This window comes from Macaca mulatta, chromosome 15 (assembly GCF_049350105.2).
Source record: "Macaca mulatta isolate MMU2019108-1 chromosome 15, T2T-MMU8v2.0, whole genome shotgun sequence".
Lineage (NCBI taxonomy): Eukaryota > Metazoa > Chordata > Mammalia > Primates > Cercopithecidae > Macaca > Macaca mulatta.
Window position 1 is genome coordinate 72,446,754 of NC_133420.1, and position 23,553 is coordinate 72,470,306.

The 23,553-nt window shown below is 37.0% G+C and overlaps 1 long non-coding RNA gene and 1 other non-coding gene across 2 annotated transcripts; one reads left to right on the forward strand and one right to left on the reverse strand.

Moving 5' to 3' along the window:
• Window positions 1-5,238: 5,238 nt before the first annotated feature.
• LOC114672777 (uncharacterized) lies at window positions 5,239-17,826 on the reverse strand. Its single transcript, XR_013404806.1, has 3 exons — window positions 17,625-17,826; window positions 9,290-9,496; window positions 5,239-6,469 (listed from the first exon to the last, which is right to left on the reverse strand). It is a non-coding gene; the product is annotated as an uncharacterized LOC114672777 (long non-coding RNA).
• Window positions 17,827-23,413: 5,587 nt separating this feature from the next.
• On the forward strand, window positions 23,414-23,549 carry LOC114672911 (small nucleolar RNA SNORA31). The gene has a single exon (XR_013405666.1). It is a non-coding gene; the product is annotated as a small nucleolar RNA SNORA31 (small nucleolar RNA).
• Window positions 23,550-23,553: the final 4 nt, after the last annotated feature.

Below are 23,553 nucleotides of genomic sequence, written 5' to 3' on the forward strand. Positions count from 1 at the left end.
TTGGGGGGGGGATGATCTCACCCTGTTGCCCAGGCTGTATAGTGGTATGATCTTGTCTCACTGCAGCCTCCACCTCCTGGGTGCAAGCAATTATCCCACCTCCCAAGTAGATGGAACTGCAGGTGTGCACCACCACACTCGGCTAATTTTTGTATTTTTGTAGAGATGAGGTTTTGCCATATTACCCAGGCTGGTCTCTAATGCCTGACCTCAAGCTATTCACCCACCTCAGCCTTTAAAAGTGCTGAAATTACAAGTGTGAGCCACTGTGCCCAGCCAACTACTACTTTCTTTTGATTAATGTTAGTACCTTTCGATTAGTGTTTTGCTTTCTGTTGATTAGTGTTAGTATGGTGTATACATTTTCTAACCTTTATTTTAACTCTATTTGTGTCTTATATAGATGATCCCCAACCATGGTTCAACTTATGAATTTTTGACTTTGCTATGATGTTAAACTGTTGCAATTTTGACATATTATACAGTATTCAATAAATTACATGAAATATTCAACACTTTATTATAAAATAAGCTTTGTGTTAGATGATTTTCCCAACTATAGGCTAAGGTAAGTGTTCTGACCATGCTTAAGGTAGTCTAGGCTAAAGTATGATGTTTGGTATGTTAGGTGTATTGAATGCATTTTGTACATATAATATCCTCAACTTACAATGGGTTTAGCAGGGCGTAGCCCCATGGCAAATTAAGGAGTATCTGTATTTAAATTAAGTTTCTTGTAGGTGGCATATGGTTGGGTCTTCTCTTTTGTAAACTAATATTAGTCTCTACCGTTTAATTAGGATATTTTGGCAATTTATATTTTTAAATTTTTCTTTACTTATTAAAAATAAATAGTATTTGTACATAGTATATCATTTGTAACACTCTCTCTTTCTAGATATATTCCACAATGTATTTCTAACATTTATTTTGACAGCTTTGTTAATATGTCATTCACATAGCATAAAGTTTACCCTTTAAAAATATATAGTTCAGTGGTTTTTACAGAGTTATGCACCCATCAATACTAATTCCAAAACATTTTCATCACCACAAAATCATCGTCATCATACCGGTTAGCAGATACCTGCCAGGCTCAACTTCCCCAGCCCATGGCAGCCACTAATATACTTTTTATCTGTCTGGATTTGCCTATTCAGGATATTTCATATAAATTGAATCACACAATAAGTGCCATTTTTTTTCTGGCTTCTTTATTTTCATCCTTCATCCATGTTATCACACTTCATTCCTTTTAATGGTCAAATAATTCTCCTTTTATACAGATATACTATGTTTTATTTTTCATTCATGAGATGGCTGATCATTGTGTTTTCACTTTTTGGTTCTTATGAATAATGCTGCTACAAACATTCATGTCCAAATTTTTGTGTAGACACATGTTTTTATTTCTCTTAGAAATTTACCTAAAAGTGGAACTGATAGGTCATATGCTAACTGTGTGTTTAACTTTTTGAGAAACGGGAAAACTGCTTTCCAATGAGCTGCACCATTTGACATTCTCACCAGCAATGTATCAAGATTCAAGTTTCCTTGCCAACACTTGTTATTGTGTGCCTTTTTTCATTTGATACTTTAAAGATGTTGCTCCACTGTGTTTCCATTAAGGTATCTCTTTCATCATTGTTTTTCTGTATATAACATGACTTTTTATAGGACTTTATCACCAGTTTTGAACAATTTGATTGCAATGTGACCATGTTTCTTGTGATTGGGGGTTAATTGGAATTCTTGGATTCGTGAGTTTGTCATTTTTAACACATTTGGAAAGTTTTTGGCTGTCATTTCTACAAATATTTTTCTATTGCCCTGTTCTTCCTTTGGGGACTCTAATTATATATATATACACACACACACACACACATATATACACACATATATATAGTATTTAATCTTTCTTCATATGTGTATACACAGTATGTACATTTTATATATATATATAATGTACTTAAAGTTTTTACCATAGTTCAATGATGTTCTGTTTATTTTTTTTAATTATCTTTTCTCTCTGTCTTTTAAGCTCACTAATCTTTTATTCTGCAATTAATACCATCCTTGGCATTAATCCCACCTAATACATTTCTCATGATACATTGTAATTGTTTCATTTTAATAAGGTTGATATGCCTTTTTTTTTTTTTTTTTTTTTGAGATGAAGTCTCACTCTTGTCCCCCAGGCTGGAGTGCAATGGCATGATCTCGGCTCACGGCAACCTCTGCCTCCCGGGTTCAAGCGATTCTCCTGCCTCAGCCTCCCAAGTAGCTGGTATTACAGGCACCTGCCACCATGCCCAACTAATTTTTGTATTTTTAGTAGAGACAGGGTTTCACCATGTTGGCCAGGCTGGTCTTGAACTCCTGACCTCAGGCGATCCGCCCACCTCAGCCTCCCAAAGTGCTGGGATTACAGGCGTGAGCCACCATGCCCGGCCTGATATGCATTTTTATATCTTTCATGCTTTAACTTTTTGAGCATATAGAAAACAGTTATAATAACTGCTTTTTAAAAGTCTTTGTCTCCTAATTTTAGCAACTCTGTTAGTAGTGGGTTAGTTTCAATTAATTAGTTTTTCTCTATGATGGATCTTATATTGCTGTTTTTTTACAGATCTGGCAATTTTGATTGAATGTCACACATTGTGGATTTTAGTTTGTTGGGTGCTGGATATTTTTATTCCTATAGTCCTAAGCTTTTTTACTGAGATACAGTTAAGTTGCTTGTAAATAGTTTGATTCTTTCCATTCTTGCATTTAAGATTTATTAAGCAGGACTGCTATGTGCTCATCTAGGGCAAATTGTCCCCTACTACTGATAAAATACCCTTCCTTGTCCTTAACTTGGCACCGTTTTTAGGACTCACAAGGCGTTCCACTGTCTTCTGGGCTTCATAGATTCTGATAACAAGTCCATGGCATTTGAATTGTTGTTCCTTTGTATGTAATGTGTCATTTTTCTTTGGCTACCTTCAAAATTTTTCTTTTGTGTTTTGTTTTAAGTAGTTTCACCTTGATGTGCCTTGTCATGGTTTTCTTTGTATTTAATCTTTCTTCATATGTGTATACACAGTATATATATTCTTTCTTCTTCTTCAGGACCCTGGTTGCTTGTATATTAGGCCTTTTGATATTGTCACACAGATCCCTGAAGCTTTTTTTAAGATCATTTTCCTCTCATGTTCAGATTGGATTATTTGCATTACTCTATCTTCAAGTATGCTAATTCATTTTTGTTTTATCTCAATTCTGCTATTAAGCCCATAAAGCAATTTAAAAATTTTTGATATTATTGTGTTTTTTCAAATAACATCTCCATTTGGTGTTTTTCAAATAACATATCCATTGGTGTTTTACATATAAGATTTATATTTATATATTATATAAAATTTATATATATACACATAAATTTACATATATAAATTTATATACATGTATATAAATTATATATAATATATATTTGGAGACAGGGTCTTGCTCTGTCACCAAAGCTGGAGTACAGTGGTGTGATCATGGCCCACTGCAGCCCCAAAGTTCCGGATCCAAGCGATGCTCTTGCCTCAGCCTCCTCAGTAGCTAGGACTACAAGTGCATGCCACTGTGCCCAGCTAATTTATTGATTTTTTTGTAGAGATGTGGCCTCACTATGTTGCCCAGGCTGGTCTTGAACTCCTGAGCTCAAGCAGTTTTCCTGCCTTGGTCTCCTAAAGTGTTATGATTACAGGCATGAGCCACTGTGCCTAGCCTAAAACATATTTTCTTTGTCTGTGCTAAAATATTTATCTCTTCATTCATCTGGACATTATTTACTTTTACTTCATTGAATGTAGTCATAATAAGTACTTTAACGTCTTTGATAATTCCAATATCTGGGTTATCTCAGTTTGCCCTTCATAGATTGTCTTCTCCCTTTTGAATAAATCAAATTTCACATTTTCTTGGGTTTACATTTTTGGGGCACTTTTGGATTCTTTTGAATAAATATCGTGATTATTATGTTGTGGAGACCCTGAATTCTATTATATTCCTTTATGTAATAGAATATGATTTATTTTCTTATATTCCTCTGCATAGTTTTGGCATTTTTGCTTCAACAGGCAGCTAGCTTGATTAGGCTCAAATTTCAAACTGTAACTGAGGGCAGCTGAAATATCAGTTTAGTTCCTCTAGCCTTAAAAACAAGTTGCTTTGACTCTGCCCTACATATTTCATGCATGGTTTAGGTCAGTCAAAGACTTGGGAAGAGTTTACACATAGAGTATGTGAGCCCTTTCCCTACTTCTCTTCTTTCTAGAATTACTCCTCTCAGTTTACGGAGTCTGTGACTTCCCCTAGCTCTGTCCTCATCATCATCAGCCAGGAAGTTGTCATGTTTTGTATGGGAACTCAGCCACCCTGAACCACATTATACTCATAGACTATTCTCAAGCCGAAGCCACAAATGGTAAGAAACTCATACTGTGTTAATTCCCTTGTCTAAATTTTTACTCTACTCCAAAGTCTGCTTACTCTCCAGAGCTTTTGGATACTTGTTTCTTATATTTTAGCCAGAGTTTGTATATTTTTTACATTCATGAGAGGATCAGTCTGTTAGAAGGTTACTCCACTGTAAGAGAGGTAGAACTCCTTTTTTTGTTTGCTTTTTTGTTTTTTTTGGAGACGGAGTCTCACTCTGTTGCCCAGGGGCACAATCTTGGTTCACTGTAACCTCTGCCTCCTGGGTTCAAGTGATTCTCTGCCTCAGCCTCCCAAGTAGCTGGGATTACAGGCACACACCATCATACCCAGCTAATTTTTGTATTTTTAGGAGATGGAGTTTCACCATGTTGGCCAGGCTGGTCTCAAACTCTTGGCCTCAAGTGATCGACACACCTCAACCTCCCAAAGTGCTGGAATTACAGGCGTGAGCCACTGCATCTGGCACAGAGGTAGAGCTCTTTATATCTGTGTTACCCAACGTTTAGTTTCCACTTAAGTGAGAACATGCAATATTTGGTTTTCTGTTTCTGTGATAATTTGCTTAGGAAAATAGCCTCCAGTTTCATCCATGTTGTTGCAAAGGACATGATTTACTCTTTTATGGCTGTGTAGTATTCCATGGTATATATGTACCACATTTTCTTTATCCAATCCACCATTGATGGTCAACTAAATTGACACCGTGTCTTTGCTATTGTGAATAGTGCTGTAATGAACAAACAAGGGCATGCGTATTTTTGGTAGAACAATTTATTTTATTTGGGTAATACCTAGTAATGAGATTTCTGGGTTCTAATTTTAGTTCTTTGAGATGGCAGTTCTAATTTTAGTTCTTTGAGACATCTCCAAACTGCTTTTCACAGTGGCTGAACTAATTTACATTCCCATCAACAGTGTACAAGTGTTCCCTTTTCTCCACAGCCTTGTCAACATTGTTATTTTTTGACTTTTTAGTAATAGCCATTCTGACTGGTGTGACATGGTATCTTATTTTGGTTTTTATTTGCATTTCTCTGATGATTAGTGATATTGAGCATTTTTTAAATGTTTGTTGGACACTTGTATGTCTTCTTTTGAGAAGTGTCTGTTCACATCCTTTGCCCACTTTTTAATGTGGTTGTTTGTTTCTTGCTGGTTTAAGTTCCTTATAGATTCTGGGTATTAGACCTTTGTCAGATGCATCATTAGTGAATATTTTCATTCATTTTTTTATGTTGTCTTTTTACTCTGTTGATAGTTTCTTTTGCTGTGCAGGAGCTCTTTAGTTTAATTAAGTCACACTTGTCCATTTTTGTTTTTATTGCAATTTCTTTTGAGGACTTGGACATAAATTCTTTGTTAAAGATGGTGTCTGGAGGAATATTTCCTAGGGTTTTTCTAGATTTTTATAGTTTGAGGTCTTATATCTAAGTTTTTAATTCATCTTGTGTTAGTTTTTGTGTATAGTTATAACCAGGTAGGGGTCCAGTTTCATTCTTCTGCATATGGTTAGCCAGTTTTCTCAACACCATTTATTGAATAGGGTATTCTTTCCCCATTGCTTATTTTTATTGATTTTGTTGAAGATCAGTTGGTTGTAGATATGCTGCTTTATTTCTGGGTTCCTTTATTCTGTTCCATTGGTCTATTTATCTATTTTTGTACCAGTACCATGCTGTTTTGATTACTGTAGCCTTGTAGTATAGTTTGAAGTCTTGTAATGTGATGCCTCCAGCATATTCTTTAATTTTAAAACACTAACACATATGCAGAAAAGTGTATAAAACTATAAATACCTTAAAGAATTAATGTAAATTAAACAGATCTATAACTACCATCTCAATTAAGAAATAGAATATTATCAGCCTTCCAGGAACTATGGGAGTTTTTGGTTTTTGTTTGTTTCTTCGGTTTGTTTGTTTGGTTTGTTTTTCAAGAATGAGAACAATTTGATTATATTTATAGACATGAAGAAGATAACTGATGACTCAAATTCCTGAAAGAGGGAAGAAATAGTAAGGTTTTTAACCTTATTAGTCATTAGAGCAGTCCTATAAAACACAATAAAGTGTGATTAAACTGCAATCAGGATTGCTAAAAATTAAACCATGAGGAACTCATTCTCTCGTACACTGCTGGTAGGAGTATAAAGAGTACAACTATTTTGGAAAACTGTTTAGCAGTAACTTCTAAAGCTGAACAAACATATATCCTATGGCTTAACATTTTCATTCCTCAGTAGGTACCTGTTAGAAATATGCTTATTTTACCCAAGAAGAGATATATAAAAATGTTCATAGTCAAAGTAGTTTTAATGCCAAAATTTAGAAACAACCCAAATGTCCATTGGTAGCAGAATGAATAAAGAATTTTTGTTCTATTCATATAATGGAATGTTATATATCAGTGAGTATGAACAAACTGTTACATGCAGTATGAAAGAATCTCACAAATGTAATGTTTAATGAAAGAAGCTAGACATGGTTGGGGAGTGAGGAGGACTTCTGGGTCCTGATAATGTTCTATTTCATTGTAGATGATCGTTACGCTGGGACATTCTTTTGTAAAACTCCATTGAATATTATAATTTATTGGCTTATCTGTATTAAACTTTAATAAAAACTCAACTTATTCCTTAAAAAAAGTCCTCCTACTGTGTTTTTGTCTTACTCTTGTAGCAACTATAAGCTACATTCTCTGCATATCAAAACACATTTATTTTTCCTATAGCTCTACATTTAGTGAGATATCAGATTTCTTTATTTTTTTATTTTTTTATTTTTTTGAGACAGGGTGAGATATCAGATTTCTTATGATTGGAATCTTTAAATGTTAAACTTAGTTCTCATGGGCATATTCTGTACATTCTATAACTGTACCAGAGACAATATATATCTCTGCTGAATTCAGTTTCCACATTGGAATTATTTTAAGATATTATTTGTGTGTTGCTAAACAGTTCAGAATCTTTTATATACAGATAGTTTCAAGACTTTGCAGAAGGAGGTTGTGAATTATTATGACACTGTAATTCTTAAAGGAATAATGCTTTTTAAAGTCAGTAGAGAATTTAGAAGTAGAATTGCTGTACAAGATTTGGGGAACATTTGAACCTCATTATAGAAAATACTTTGATTCAATGGCTTCAGAAAACAGGCTGTATTAGTTATTTATTTGTGTGTAACTAATTATTCCAGAACTTTGTATCTTAAAACAACAAACATTTATTAACCTCACAACTTCCCTGAGTCTAGAATTTGGAAACAGCTTAACTAGATCCTCTGGCTCTGGATTTCTCACAAGGATGCAACTGAGATATCAGTGGGGCTGCTGACCCAACTGATGGCTAGGCCTGAGGGAGGATCTACTTCCAAGGTGACTCATCTGATTTTTGGCAGGATTCAGTTCCTTGTGGTTGTTAGACTGAAGACCTTAGTTACTCACTGGCCATCGGCCTTCCTCAATTTCTTGCCATGTAGGCCTCCCCATAGGGGAGTTTATAGCCTGGCACATGACTTCCATTAAAGCAAGCAAGAGGGCAAGAAAGGAAAGCAAGACAGGAGCCAGAGTATTTTTGTGATATCTGTCATTTTTAAGTGAGTTCCCAGGTCCAGACAATATTCAAAGGAGGAGATTGTACAAGGACATAAATATCAAAAGGTGCAGGTCATTGGCAGCCATCTTAGACACAATCTATCACATTGCCCTTTGGCTATAAATAGCCAAGATGATAATATCTGTAACTGGGTTGGAGTGCACATCAGAGTGTTTACAATAAAGATTTTCTTTTGGCTGGTTATTTTGACTTCTGTTCTTAAGGGTATTTCTCTACTTTCAATAAATTTGGGTCAAAACATACTCTTTGGATATCTTAAGACTTGTCTTTCCACCTGTTTACTCTAAGTTTTCCTCTATTCTCTGCCCTACATGGCAAAAAACTGTCTTTACATTTAGTTTCTATGATATAGTGTTTGATTCTAGAGGTGTACTCGTTTCTGTGTTTGAAGAAGTAGAGAAGTAAAAAATTACTTGATTTATCCATATGCGGTTCTCATGTGAGAAGATCCTTGCCTAGGTAAGAGCGTTAGCAGAACTGTCAACTGTCTCATTTCTTTTAACTGTGTGAGTTGATTGAGGTTGTCATTTTTTTTTCCTGTTTCCTAAAAGGAGATAATTGAAGCTTCTAGTAAATTAAAAAAAACTCTTTAAGCCCTTTTTCATTTACAATAACATACTGTATTATCATCTGTTTTTCTTAGTATTGTAGGTAATGAATTTTAAAAATAATTTAAATGATGCTAGCTTTAGGCTCTTTTCAAACAGCAAAGAAAAATTATTGGGGAATAAATGTATAAGTCTGTGAATAACTGTTTTCTGGTTGTAAAATAATGTTTATTTGTTTAACATTTAAATAATACAAACACAGATGGTTAATAATTCCTATCTGCAACCATAAAAGTAAAATAAGTTTATTTAATTTTTTAAAAAATCAAATGGGCATATAAGCATTTAATCTGTTGCTATCTTTCCATTGGGAACAAAGTAAAAATAGTAGAAAAATATTTAGAAACAATTTCTCAGTCATAGAACATAGTTTCTTAGTTTGTTCTCATTGGTACCTCTCTTTCTTGTTGGAAATGCTGAAGTATTGAAATACTTCTTTTCTGCAGAAGGTGGTTCTCCCTTTTACCCAGGAATAGATTTTGTGGCAAATCATTAAATCAGCAGTTATTTTGACTCTAACTGAAAGAGATAAAGTTCCTAAGAATTTATTATATATGTTTCTTGTCACTGAGTGAGCAAGAAAAATACATACCCATCAGTGCTGACTGGTTGGTAATTTCTGAAACACGATGCCACAGCTCTTCATAAATAACACGGTAACAGAATTACAGAGAATTTGGCAGAGATCAATCTCTAGATGGATGAGTTAGTCTATAAACAAATAGCTACTCGTCTTCTTTTAACTTTTAAGAATGCTGTATGTGTTTTCTAATCCAGATCCTTGGGTTTCAGTGATTCCCTAGAAATCAAGAAATTTTTACAGATTAATGGATCAGCAACTGAGCATTGGTATATGGACATACCTTGTATTATTAGTGGGGAATAAGGAGAGCTCTCACCTCTATCCCATGTCACTTCTAGAAACTCTACTCTTTGACTTGAAATTTACCATGACTGTTTAGTGAGTTGAATTTAACCCTAATGTCATGGGATGAGAAAGGAGTGTAAGTTTATCAGTGATCTGTGAAACCCTGTCAATAAAATATTTGTGTCTTAAATGTCAGGGTGTATTGTAAAATATAAGTAAATAAAAGTATTTATGTGGCTTAGTTGTTTTATTTGTGGCATATTCATTAAGCTGTGTTGTGCAATGTCTTTGTTATATATATTTGTTGATTAACTTGTATTAATTTTATGCAAGGGGCTTGCATAACTTTGATAGCCAAAGACATTTCCGGGCCTTGCCATGTTTCTCTAGAAAATGTGCCACAGGGAGTATAAACTTGTAGCTGTTTGATAGGTATTGATATGGTTTGGCTCTGTGTCCCCACCCAAATCCCATGTTGAACTGTAATCCCCACTTGTTGAAAGTGGGGCCTGGTGGGAGGTGATTGCATCACGGGGGTGGTTTTGAATGGTTTAGCATCAGCCCCCTAATGCTGTTTTGTGATAGAGTTATCACAAGATCTGATTAGATCTGATGGTTTAAGAGTATGTGGCAGTTCCGTACTCTCTCTTTCCTGCTGCCATGGTAAGATGTGCTTGCTTCCCCTTTGACTTCCACCATGATTGTAAGTTTCCTGAGGCCTCCTAGCTATGCTTCCTGTTAAGCCTGTGGAACCGTGAGTCAATTAAACCACTTTCTTTCATAAGTTACCCAGTCTCAGGTAGCTCTTTATAGCAGTGTGAAAACAGACTAATACAGGTATATTGCCTGATATTTCTGGTTTCCCTCTTTGAAGCCTGCCAACATTCCCACCTCTATAAATGAACAAGCAGACGATCTAAAGTCAAGTGAATATGACTTGAACTTTCACGTGAGATATAAATCCAAACAATCCCTTTTCCATTTCTGCAGACAAGAAATGAGGTGGCAGGAGATGCCTTGAAATGGTCTGTGAGGCACCTCCAGTATTTTGGCAGGTGGAGTCAGGCAGGGTGGTTAGAGATTTGAAAACAGTTAAAAATTATGACACATTTTTAATAGTCTGCATATAGTGTTTGCTTCATTTGCAATGCTTTTATACCTTTTTTACATTTGGACAAACAGGTTTTTTTTTTGTTTTGTTTTTTGTTTTGACAATTTTTGTTTCAGTATGTCACTTGGGAGGGCAAAATTGCTGAATGGGGAATGTTAACTACTTTGGGGTAGATAACCTTAGACAAAATTGTGAATTAAGTCAAATGTCTTTGTGGCAATCCACTGCCTCCTTTGAAGTATCCTTCCTGCCAAAGGGGCTTGTGCTATCAATACTGCCCTAGCCACAGACAGGAAAGAAACCTTCATTCACACAGAGACAGTAGGGACTTAATATGCTACCCACACCATCAACAGTGGCATTTTAAGAGAGAACCAAGGGAAACAGCAATGCTTAGCAATAAAAGTAATTATGATGATGATGATGATGATGATGATGATGATGTTACCTACTGTGTGTCAGGCACTGTGCCCAGGACTTTATATGTGTTATCGTCACTCATTGAGACAGCCTTATGAAGAATGATTATTATCCTCATGTCGGAGATGCCATGCCCACAATAATACAAGAGAATAGCAGAGCCAAGTTTCATCTGTGTGATGCCAAAGTCAGTGCTCTTTCCTTTGCACGGTGATTTTACTAAGATTTTGAGCATCAAAGTAGGACATAACTTTAGGGTAGGGACCCTCCTTAACTTCTTCAAATTATGGAGAGGCAAAGTTCATTCTGTAATCAGAGGCTTTTTCACACACCAGGCAAATGTTTTCCTTGGCCTGATGCAGCGAATACATTAAAATGTGTGAGAGAGCTATGAGTCAATGATAGAAGACCAAAAATAACAACAACAAGTAAAACAAAAGTTTGGTGATGGGAGGTTCCTCTGGCCACTGGAATAGCACCTGGGAAACAGCAGGGTCCATGAACCATTGATCCCTTTGCTCTGTTTGTACCAGAATGCCATTAGTGACCTTCTGTGTGTGTTAGGGGACAAGGACCGGTATCTTCTTACTTGAGTAGCTGCAAGGAGAAGTAAGAGCATTATTAATCATTGATAGTGGTACCATATTTTCCAGTGTGCTCCAATAGCCTAGTATACAACAATCATATATTTTCCATGAGAAAGTTCTCATTCAGTTGAGAAGTAAAGCAAAGAGGGCAGGAAATTGGTAGTGGTACATGGGTCTCTTTTTTTATGTGAGGAGTAGCAGGTTTCTCATCTATCATCTCCAAATGATACTAAGGCCTGCTTTGAGAGCTGTGTTAAAAAGGATCCTGAGACTCAGCTTAAAACACCATGATCTAATTAATGATGCCTCCGCAAATAGCAGGAAGGGGTAGAGTTTTCCATATCTTATTAGATCATGAAAATACATTCCAGGCCGGGCACTGTGGCTCACGCCTGTAATCCCAGCACTTTGGGAGGCTAAGGCGGGTGGATCACGAGGTCAGGAGTTCAAGACCATCCTGGCCAACATGGTGAAACCCCGTCTCTACTAAAAACACAAAAATTTACTGGGCATGATGGTGCGTGTCTGTAATCCCAGCTACTCAGGAGGCTGGGGCAGGAGAATTGCTTGAACCTGGGAGGTGGAGTTTGCAGTGAGCCGAGATCAAGCCACTGCACTCCAGCCTGGGCGACAGGGCAAGACTCCGTCTCAAAAAAAAAAAAAAAAAAAAAAAAAAAAAACCAGAAAAAAGAAAAGAGAAAATACATTCCAGAAAGACCCTCAGATATCAGGTAGTTTTCTTAGAACATAACCAAATATTAATTCTGCCCTGGTGTCAGACTGCTTGGGTTCTAATCCTGGCTCTGCCACCTTTGTGAACTTCGGCTTCAAGTTTCTCTGTGCCTCAGTTTCCTCCTCTATAAAATGAGGAATAACAATATTATTTACTTCAATGAGTTGTTAGTTTAAATAAGCTGATATGTGTCAAGTTCATAGAAACGTGCCCCTGGCATATTATATGTATTCAATAAATGTTAGTTATGATTAACAAAAAATAGTTTTGAGTACTTTTTATATATAGGCAGATTCTGGGTTTTGTGTAACCCATTCTAGGAGTCAGCCTTGCCCTAAATGGTGGCTCATGCCTGTAATCCCAGCTACTTAAGAGGCTGAGGCAGGAGGATTGCTTGAGGCCAGGAGTACCAGACTAGAAATCAGTCTCCCTCCTCTCTCTCTCTTTCTCTCTTTATATGTGAAACTTTTCTTGAAGCTGTGTAGAAAAGGTTGAATCAACTGCTCTTTTCCATTGATACTGGAACCAGACAGAAGCTGAGATTGTATTAGTGGGCATTTAAGTAAGAATTTAGAACTTTCTGCATTATATCAGTTACTCCTGTCTGTAATGCCAGATGAGAAACTTTTTCAGCAACTTTTTTTCTTATCATCTTTGGAAAGGTTTGTGGTAGCGTGTTAGCTTTGTAGAGCCAGCTGGCTTCCAACCTGGGTTCCTCCACTGCTATCTATAATGAGTTTGGACAAAACTACTTAAAATTACCTAGTCTTAATTTTCTAAATTGTAAAGTAGGGTTAATAATATTCACCTGTAAGGGTTGTTGTGCGTCTAAATGCAATAATATAAAAAGTACTTGGTATGGAAACACTAAATAAAAATTACTTCTCTTGCTATCTTTTTAGAAGATATTTTAAAGTAGTTAAAAGGAAATGAACAAGATCATTGATTGCCAAACTTAGTTATGAACTGAAATTATATGAGGACCTTTCAAAGAATATGGAACTGGCTGGGGACAGTGGCTCATGCCTGTAATCCCAGCACTTTGGGAGGCTGAGGCAAGCAGATCACCTGAGGTAGGGAGTTCAAGACCAGCCTGACCAACATGGAGAAACCCCACCTCTATTAAAAATATAAAATTAGCTTGGCGTGGTGGCGCATGCCTGTAATCTCAGCTGCTCAGGAGGCTGAGGCAGGAGAATCGCTGGAACCCGGGAAGCGGAGGTTGTAGTGAGCCAAGATCGTGCCATTGCACTCCAGCCTTTGCAATAAGAGGGAAACTCCGTCTCAAAAAGAAAAAAAGAACATGGAACTGCTGATTCAGAATCTCCAAAGTGTAGCCTACAAACCTGTATTTTTTAGAAAACTCTCATAATTCTGATACCCAACTAAGTTAAGCTTAGTTTATTTATGGATTTATTAATAATTATTATATTATTATTAAATTAAATATTATTTAATAATAAATTATGGATTAATAAATTCATAAGTATACAACATGGATCCTTGGGATTCTATTTTGTTAACTCCCATTATCAGTTTAAAATCAATTTAGTTAGATGATTAACATTTTACCAGTGTTAGAATCACCTATACTTAACTTTAGGAATATCTTTGGTTATGGGGTAGGTTGTAGAAGATATTTGCATTGCTTTTATCACATCTCACATCATTTCTAAAAGTACTGAAATAGCTTGATTAAGAAATATATGTAGCCAGGCATGGTGGCTCATGCCTGTAATCCCAGCACTTTGGGAGGCTGAGGCAGGCAGATCACTTGAGCCCAGGAGTTTGAGACCAGCCTGGGCAACATAGCAAGACCTTGTCTCTAAAAAAAAAAAAAAAAAGAAAAAAAGAAATATATGTGACTGAGCACAGTGGCATGCACCTGTATTCTCAGCTACTTGGGGGGCTTAAGTTGGAGGATCACTTGAGCCCAGGAGTTTGAGACCAGCCTGGACAACATAGCAAGACCCTGTCTTCCTTAAAAAAAAAAAAAAAAAAAAAAGAAGAAAAAAGGAAAAAAAAAGGAGAGAACTATATGTGATAAAGTTCATTCCACAAATATTTAATACCTACTACATCCTACCTACTATGTGCCAAACACAGTAGTAGGTGCTTCTAACTATTAAACAGGCAAAAAACATCTTGGTTTTGTGGAGCTTAGTATATTTAAACTTGTTGGAGTGTTTCTGAGAACTGAACAAGTAGGCCTTCATTGTGGTTATAATTTGAAACTTAATAAATGGGCAACATAGAGAGACCTTGGAAGGTTAATAGCAAGGAAGTTTACTACCATACGTATTACACTTAATATTTATTTTTTATTTTCTTCTAACATTTTGTTATGAAAATTTTCGAGCATATAGCAAAGTTTTACATTTTACCAGTGTTAGAATCACCTATACGTAACTTTAGGAATATTTTTTCGTTATGGGCTAGGTTGTAGAAGATATTTGCATTGCTTCTTTTCACAGTAGACCCCCACATACTAGATTCTATGATTATCATTTTACTATACTTGCTTTACTATGTATTTATCCATTCATTAATCCATCTTATGATTTGTGATGTATGTCAAAGTGAATTGAAGACACTAGCACACTTCCCCTAAATACTTCAGATATTTATTATTAACTAGACTTTAATATTTGTTTACAATTTTCTTTTGATTGAAATGCACCACCTTAAGTATATTTACTGTTTCTTGTTTTGTTTTTTTTTGATACAGAGTCTCGCTCTGTTGTTCAGGCTGGGGTGCAGTAGCACGATCATGGCTCACTGCAGCCTTGACCTCATGGCTCACTGCAGCCTTGACCTTTCAGGCTCAAGAGAGTCTCCCGCCTCAGCCTCCTGCGTAGCTAGAACTACAGGCATGCACCACCACACCGGCTAATTTTTTCATTTTTTATAGAGAGGGGATCTCCCTATGTTGCCCAGGCTGGTCTCAGACTTCTGGGCTCAAGCAATCCTCCTGCCTCAGCCTTCCAAAGTGATGGGGTTATAGAGTGAGACACTGCACCTGGCCCTGAGTTTTAAGGAATAGCCACACATGTGTAACCTATCAAGATATAGAATACAGTAAGTTTTCTCATTCTCCTTTTCAGAATATCCCTCCTACAACTCCAGAGGCAACCTTTGTTCTGAAGTTTTTCCATTCTAGATTAGTCTTGCATATTCTAACATTATGTAAATGAACTCATAAGATATACAGGTATATACTTTTGTGTAAGACTTCTTTCACACTGCATAATGTTTGTGAGATTTATCCATGTTGTCTCATGTATCAGTTATTTGTTCTTTTGTGTTGTTCATCTCATTGCTTACCACAGTTTATCTGTTCTCTTATTGATGGACACAGATTGTTTCTAGTTTTTGGCCATATGATAAAAGTGACTATGAGTATTCTTGCACAAGTCTTTTTGTGAATGTATTTTTCTTTCTTTCTTTTCTTTTCTTTTCTTTTCTTTTCTTTTCTTTTCTTTCCCTTTCTTCCTTTCTTCCTTTCTTCCTTTCTTTCCTTTCTTTCCTTTCTTCCTTTCTTTCTTTCTTGCTTTCTTGCTTTCTTGCTTTCTTGCTTTCTTTGCTTTCTTTCTTTCTTTCTTTCCTTAGATGGAGTCTTGTCTGTAGCCCAGGCTAGAGTACAGTGTGATCTCAGCTCACCGCAACCTCTACCTCCCAGGTTCAAGTGATACACCTGCCTCAGTCTCCTGAGTAGCTGGGATTACAGGCATATGCCACCATGCCCAGCTAATTTTTGTATTTTTAGTAGAAATAGGGTTTCACCATGTTGACCAGGCTGGTTTCAAACTCCTGACCTCAGGTGATCTACCGGCCTCAGTCTCCCAAAGTGCTGGGATTACAGGCGTGAGCCTCCGCGCCTGGCCCTGTGAATGTACTTTTCATTTAGATTGGGTAAATAGCTACAGGTGGAACTGCTGGTCACATGATAGGTATATGTTTCCTTTTTGGAGAAACTGCCTGACCTATTCCCAGTGTGGTTGCATCATTTTACCTTTCCATCCAAACTGCTGTTGCACGCACTCTGTTCCCTGGCCCACATGTGATGGTGTCAGTCTCCCTAATTATAGCCATGCTGGGGATGTGTGTACTGGTGTCTCTTTGGGGTTTTAATTTGCATTTTCTTGATGATGCATGACACTGAGCACTTTTTCGTGGGCTTATTGACCACTTGTGTGTATATATATATATATTTTAGTGTGTATGTAATTTGAGTGTGTATGTAATTTGACTCTTTAAATCTTTGGCTTATGTTTAATTGAGTTGTTTATATTTCTATTGTTGAGTGGTCACAGTTCTTTGTATATCCTAGGTACCAGTCCTTTGTCAGATTAAGGTTTTACAAATGTTTTTTCCAAGTCTATGACTTGGCTCTTCCTTTTTCTTAATGGTGTCTTCGGGTGAGTAGAAGTTTTTAAATTCTGATGAAGTAAAATTTATCTCTTTTTTCCTTTATGGTTACTGCTTTTGTGAGCTAGGAAATGTTGGCTACCCGTAAGTCATGAGCATATTCTCTTGCGTTCTCCTCTAAAATTTCTATAGTTTGAGCATTTATGTTTAAAATATTTTTCCCTTTTCACTAATATTTATAATTTTTGAGAATAAATTTTCTAAATGATGTAAAATAATACCCAGTTAAAATTATTTTTATATACACACAAATAAATGAAGTTTATGAGAACCTTGTTATGTCTTTCCTGTGAAAATATGTCCAAATATGAAATTACTGAAAAGGTAAAACCATCTTGCATATTCATCTTTTGTTTTCATGCATATAGTTTAAGAATAATAAAGGATTCTCTGATTAAAGAACAACCTTAACTTTAAGAGGTGTTATAAATACACATTTGTTCAGGTGAAAGAAAATGGATACCCTATTAGCCAGGCATGGTGGCAGGTGCCTATAATCCCAGCTACTCAAGAGGCTGAGGCAGGAGAATTGCTTGAACCTGGGAGGCGGAGGTTGCTGTGAGCTGAGATCACACCACTGCACTCCAGCCTAGATGACAAACAAAGACTCCATATGTGAAAAAAAAAAAAGACAAGCAAAATGGATACTCTGTGCATTTATATATAATGGTGAGTGGCAGGGAGAGAGGAGTAGCACCTAGTCCTGTGCTTCAGTCTCCTGGCACAGAGACTTTGGGAGGAGAGTGAGGGTAGAAACTGCACCCTCCTGGGTTACCTTACTTCTCATGTTCCCGGTTGTCCTCACACTTGTCTTCTGTCTCACACCTCCAGATCTGATCGTCAGATGACTGGCGACAGTCTTTCTGGCAAAGGTTGTAGTCTGTGTTCCTTTACACAGCTGTTACATCTTAGAGGAATCTGACCCACTGGTAAATATGATCAGGGCATCTGATATTCTATCCAACGGAGGGCAGTGGCTCATTTAGACTCTCACATAACATTTGCTCTGAAATGGATTTTCTGAAAATTTCCACTTAAGTAACTGTGGATTAACTTTTAGTGAGGCCAACATAGCTGAAGCTAAGCAGAGCGTATAACCCCAGACTATTGGGCAGCTGCACTTTGTCACGGTTCCGCCTTAATTCGCTGCGTATTTCTTCCTTTGAAGTATGCAACCAGATTCTAATTATTCACCTTTTAATGTCTGGAAAATGCTTAAAGAATTTGGCCATTTATTTACTTTATTTGAGCAATACACCCAGGTAGGGTAAGAATATATTTGCCAAAGCAAAGTATACTTCTCTAAAAGATTAGTATATTCAAAATGTCTTCCCAACTTAGACAAGCCATAGAATGTTAGTGATAGTGTTTTTATGCAATCCTATCAGAGACAACATTCCAAGTTGTGATGACTCCCCTAAAAGATTCTTTTTATGAACTTAAAAAAGTTTCTAATATAAAGGTTATATTATCAACAAATGCTAGTTTGAAAGAACCAGATAGGATTTTGAAGATTATCCTTCTTTAACAATGCCTTAAATTTTTATCTCCTTATCCATTCCTCATTGCTTTCTTTCTCAAGACATTATGGTTTATTGTGTCTCCACTAGGTACCTCACATGTGATTTACACAGTGAATGGCCCTGCTTTCCGAGCAAGTTAATGATATAATATTCCCATTTATATTCAGAACAGTCAACACTTTCTAGCTTTCAGAATAATAAAAGCACCTGCATTTAATATACATGGAAGAATGGGAAGGCAAATAGCAGATAAGGCACAATCAGGTAAGTGTAATCAGATAAAATATCACAGTATTATAGTAGATCAGCATCTGGTAATGACTTGAATTTTGAAAGACTGACGAACAGCTTGGCCTAAAGCAGCCAGGCATACCTCATTCAGGGCAACTCTTCCCGGAGCTGATTGCTCCTCTCATGTGTTTTCTGGCAGATTAAGCAGGTAGGGTTTCTTATTTTAACTCTTCTAGAACTGCATTGTGCCACTGGAAAAACATTAGCAATGTTTCTTTTGAGCCCAGATTGGAAACAAAAACAAATGACATATCTAAAAGTAAAATCTTACATCTTCTAGCAGTTATCTCGAGTTGATCCCAATCAATTTTATTAAAAACACATCTCGCAGTTGTAGACAGAGCTTTCATTTCCATGTCTGTACTTGCCTGCATGGCACTGACATTTTATTCTATTTTTTTTTTTTTTGTAATAGCCAAGGAAAACGGTTAGGTTATTAGAAACGGATTTCTCTCTGAGAGATTCTTTCATTCTTGACCACTGGCAGCTGGTAGACCTAACTGTGTATCTCAGCATTGATGAGCCCTAATGTAACAGAATCGTATGGTGCCAAAGAGAAAGTTTCAAATTTGCAAAAGTCAAAACTGAACAAACTGGTTTGTCAAGTGGAATTAGTGGTTTCCTTTTTCTTTTAAGTTATTCTTTATTGCAGGCAAATGATCTCTTCAAATACCTCACTTCAGCTTACCAGGTGCTGCAGTGGCATGGGGAGTACAAGGCACAAGGCCTGAAGAGGGCCCAGGTGCAGAAGGGCTGCAGCAGATAAATGTCCAGCCCGTGGTTGGCCCCAGTGTCGGCCTCTCCATCAGCAGGGCTCCAGCTTTTTCACAGGATCAGGAAGTGTCCTTGCTCTTATCTGCTACAACTGGAGTAGGATGTCATGTGCAGAAAATTGATAGATAGCTCCGTCTTCTGAGAGGCTCTGTGTTCACTCTTTTGTTCCTCAAATCATGTGCTTTTGTTTGCTGTTCTGAGGGTGGCAGGCCTGGGTACTGGCCAAGTGGTGTTTAATGGAACTTTCATAAATATTAGTATGAAGAAGATGAAATAAGTGTCCATTTCATTTAGAACAACTCTGTTTTTGTAGAAATGATTCTTCTCAAAATATCTCTGCCTTTCCTCCTGTCTTAGCTTGGGCTGTAATAACAAAATACCATAGACTGGGTAGCTTAAACAACAGTTTATGTTCTCTCAGTTCTGGAAGCTAGAAGTATGAGATCAGGGTGCCAGCATGATTGGGTTCGGGTGAGAACTCTCTTCCTGGTTTGCAAGACAGCTGTCATCTCACTGTGTGCTCATATGACCTCTTCTTTGTGTGCACAAGTGCAGGGACAGAAAGAGTGAGCAAACTCTGTTGTCTCTTCTTTTTTTTTTTTTTTTTTTTGAGACAGAGTCTCACTCTGTCGCCAGGCTGGAATGAAGTGGTGTGATCTCAGCTCCCTGCAACCTCCGCCTCCCAGGTTCAAGTGATTCTCCTGCCTCAGCCTCCCGAGTAGCTGGGACTACAGGCATGTGCCACCATGACCAGCTAATGTTTGTATTTTTAGTAGAGACTGGTTTTCACCATGTTGGCCAGGATGGTCTTGATCTCTTGACCTTGTGATCTACCCACCTTGACCTCCCAAAGTGCTGGGATTACAGGTGTGAGTCGCCATGCCCGGCCTGTTGTCCCTTCTTACAATGATACTAATCCCATCATGTGAGCCCAACCCTCATGACCTCACCGAAACCTCATTGCTTCCCAAAGGCCTTGGTCGAAATACCATCACACTGGGGGTTAGGACTTCAACAAATAAATTTGTGTTTTAGAGTTGGGACAAAATTGAGTCCAAAGAACCACCCCATTGTATTATTATTAGCAAAGTTAGTAGAAGTAAGACAAAGAGCCACTGTCTATTCAGAAAGGTTGACATCAAAAGTAACTATTAGGTACTAGACTTAGTACCTGGATAACGAAATAATGTGTACAGCAACACCTGTGACATGAGTTTACCTGCATAACAAACCTGCACATGTACCCTTGAACCTAAAATAAAAGTTAAAAAATAATAATTTAAAAAAGGGATATAGTAATTCAGTCCATAATGGAGCAAATTTCAATTGACTGGAAGTCTTGACAGCCAAATTGTTCATTCCTTCTTCTCATATATACCCATATCTATACTCAAACATTGATGTCACACCCACTTTAGGCTTTAGAGGAAGAGGGCAATCACAAAAGAAAGTGTTTGTGTTAGGAATTGAATGAAAAAATAATAGCCCTCAGGATATTTAAGGCATCAATAGTTTCTTGTACTTTCTATTATGTTTTCTACCCTTGCAGTAACATGGACTGATCACTGATTTCAGAATGATGAATTAACCCACAAGGGTGGGTTAATATAACTAAAAAGAAATTTTTAGTTATATTCTGAATATCAAGGTTGGAAAAACAACTGATTTTCAGAAAGTTTCTAATGATAGGAGTAGAAAGCAAGAAGGAATTTGTGGAGAAACATGAGTCAATTACAAAACCCTGTTTCTGGAGCATTTTGTTTTATATAATGTTTTCTTTCAATAATTCATTATCATATGCTTTGGGGAGGTGGGCTGAGATTTACATTTTACAATAGAAAAACTGAACTTCTTCAGGTCATGAGATGAGATCTGGATTATCAATTTAGACAGTTTGCAAAATACTGAAAATTGAAAATTCCTCCTCCTACAGTTTTTTCTTTCATTTTGTTTTGTTGTTGTGTTTTAGTTGTAGCCTAGGAGGAACAATCAAAGAAGTCTGTTGTTACTATTTTAACTTGTCATCTTGTGAGTGTGGGCCATGAAAAGCAATGCTGGCCATGTTAAAAGAGACATATATCGAGCAAGACTCTGTCTCAAAAAAAAAAAAAAAAAAAAAAAAAGACGTGTCATTATCAGAAATGTGGTAGGCAGCTTAGATAAAGCCCAATCGAAGCTATTTTAACTTCCAAATTGAAAATGTGTGCTTCTGCTTGAAGCCACATTAAGAGGTATTTCATAAATAGTGATGGTGATAACATAATCAGCCAAATAATTTTCTGGTTCCCCCTGCCTTCCTTACTCTTCATCAGAGCCCTCTTCTTGGAGGTCAAAGATACTACAGTAAGTAGAGCTTACTGTACTTATAGTGATCTGAAGTATAGTGTGAGCATTAATTCATCCTGAGTATTTAGGTATAGATGGTGCTACAGGTAATTGGATGGGAAGCATAAGCCTTGCTACTTTAAGACCATGGCTTATACATGTTGCCACCACCATCCCATTTGGGGCAGATAAAGTACTGATCTCCTAGGAGATGATAATGGGAAACTGATTGAGGACAATGAAAAGACTGGGAAGACATGTGGGTGTGATGGCACTCACCCCTAAAAGAAGGATAAGAATCACCACCCTAAGACAGAATTTGTGATTACTTCCTAAAAACTGTATGTATTGTGCTTTTCCTCTCTACATAATTTGTTGAAGATTTTAGGTGACCCCCCCCCAAAAAAAAAGATACTTCTTAGTTACCTTTTCAGTAATATTTGTATCCTATACTCTGATCAAGGGAAATATCTGAGTTTTCCTTCGTTAAATGCATATCCCCAAATCTAAACTTGGTACATTTCAAGCTTCTGGAATTTGAAAAGATTAGATTTTATTGTGTGTCAGGTCTTGCTGCCCGTTCTTAGGAAGTCTAACTTTTTGCTTCAGTTTTCTCATTTTAAAAGCAGGAACATTTGTGGCTCACACCTGTAATCCCAGCACTTTGGGAGGCCAAGGCAGGCAGATCAAGAGGCAAGACCATCTTGGCTAACACGGTGAAACCCCGTCTCTACTAAAAATACAAAAAATTAGCCAGGCGTGGTGGCGGGTGCCTGTAGTCTCAGCTACTCGGGAGGCTGAGGCAGGAGAATGGTGTGAACCTGGGAGGCAGAGCTTGCAGTGAGCTGAGATTGCGGCACTGCACTCCAGCCTGGGTGACAGAGCGAGACTCCGTCTCAAAAATAAATAAATAAATAAATAATAAACAAACAAATAAATAAAAAAGGCAGGAACATTTCATGTCTGACTAAATGTCTTGATTTTTTATTTGAAAAATAGTTGAGTTCTCTCACATAATAATATTCAAATCAGGGTTTCTAATGGTCATTGCCACCAGAAAATTGCTAATTTCCCAAAGCCTTGGAGTGAGGCTACTGACGGCAGCAGCCCGCACGTGGAGCTAGGAGGGAAATCCTTCTGAAGTTTGCAGCCGTAAATGTAAAATCCTGTCATTTGCAGCAACATGGATGGGTCTGGTGGATATTATGTTGAGTGAAATGCACAGAAAGATAAATACCGCATGTCATCATTCATATGTGGGAGCAAAAAAGTTGGGTTCCTAGAAGTAGAGAGTAGAATTGTGATTATTAGAGGCTGGGAAGGGTGGGATGGGGAAGGGAGGATAGAGAGATGTTGGGTAACAGATATAAAATAGCTAGATAGGAGGAATAAGTTCTAGTGCTCTAGTACACTGTAGGGTGACTATGGTTAACTGTAACTTATTGTGTATTTTCAAAAAGCTAGAGGAGAGGATTTTGAATGTTCCTAAAACAAAGAAACGATTACTATTTGAGGTGATGGATTTGCTAATTACTTTGATTTGAACATTATACATTGTATACATGTATCAAAATATCACCCTGTATACTATAAATACATACCATTATTACAGCCGACTAAAAATAAAAGGAAAAGAAATCAAATGTAGTAAAAAGGAAGCATATCTATTTGACAGACCTGGAGCAGTTACTGTCTGCTGCTAAGGTTTCCACTACAGATGCAAGAAAAAAGTGTCCTCATACTTTCTGTCTGTCTCACTGTGGCAGCCAACATTGAACAGAGGATAATAGAGGGAA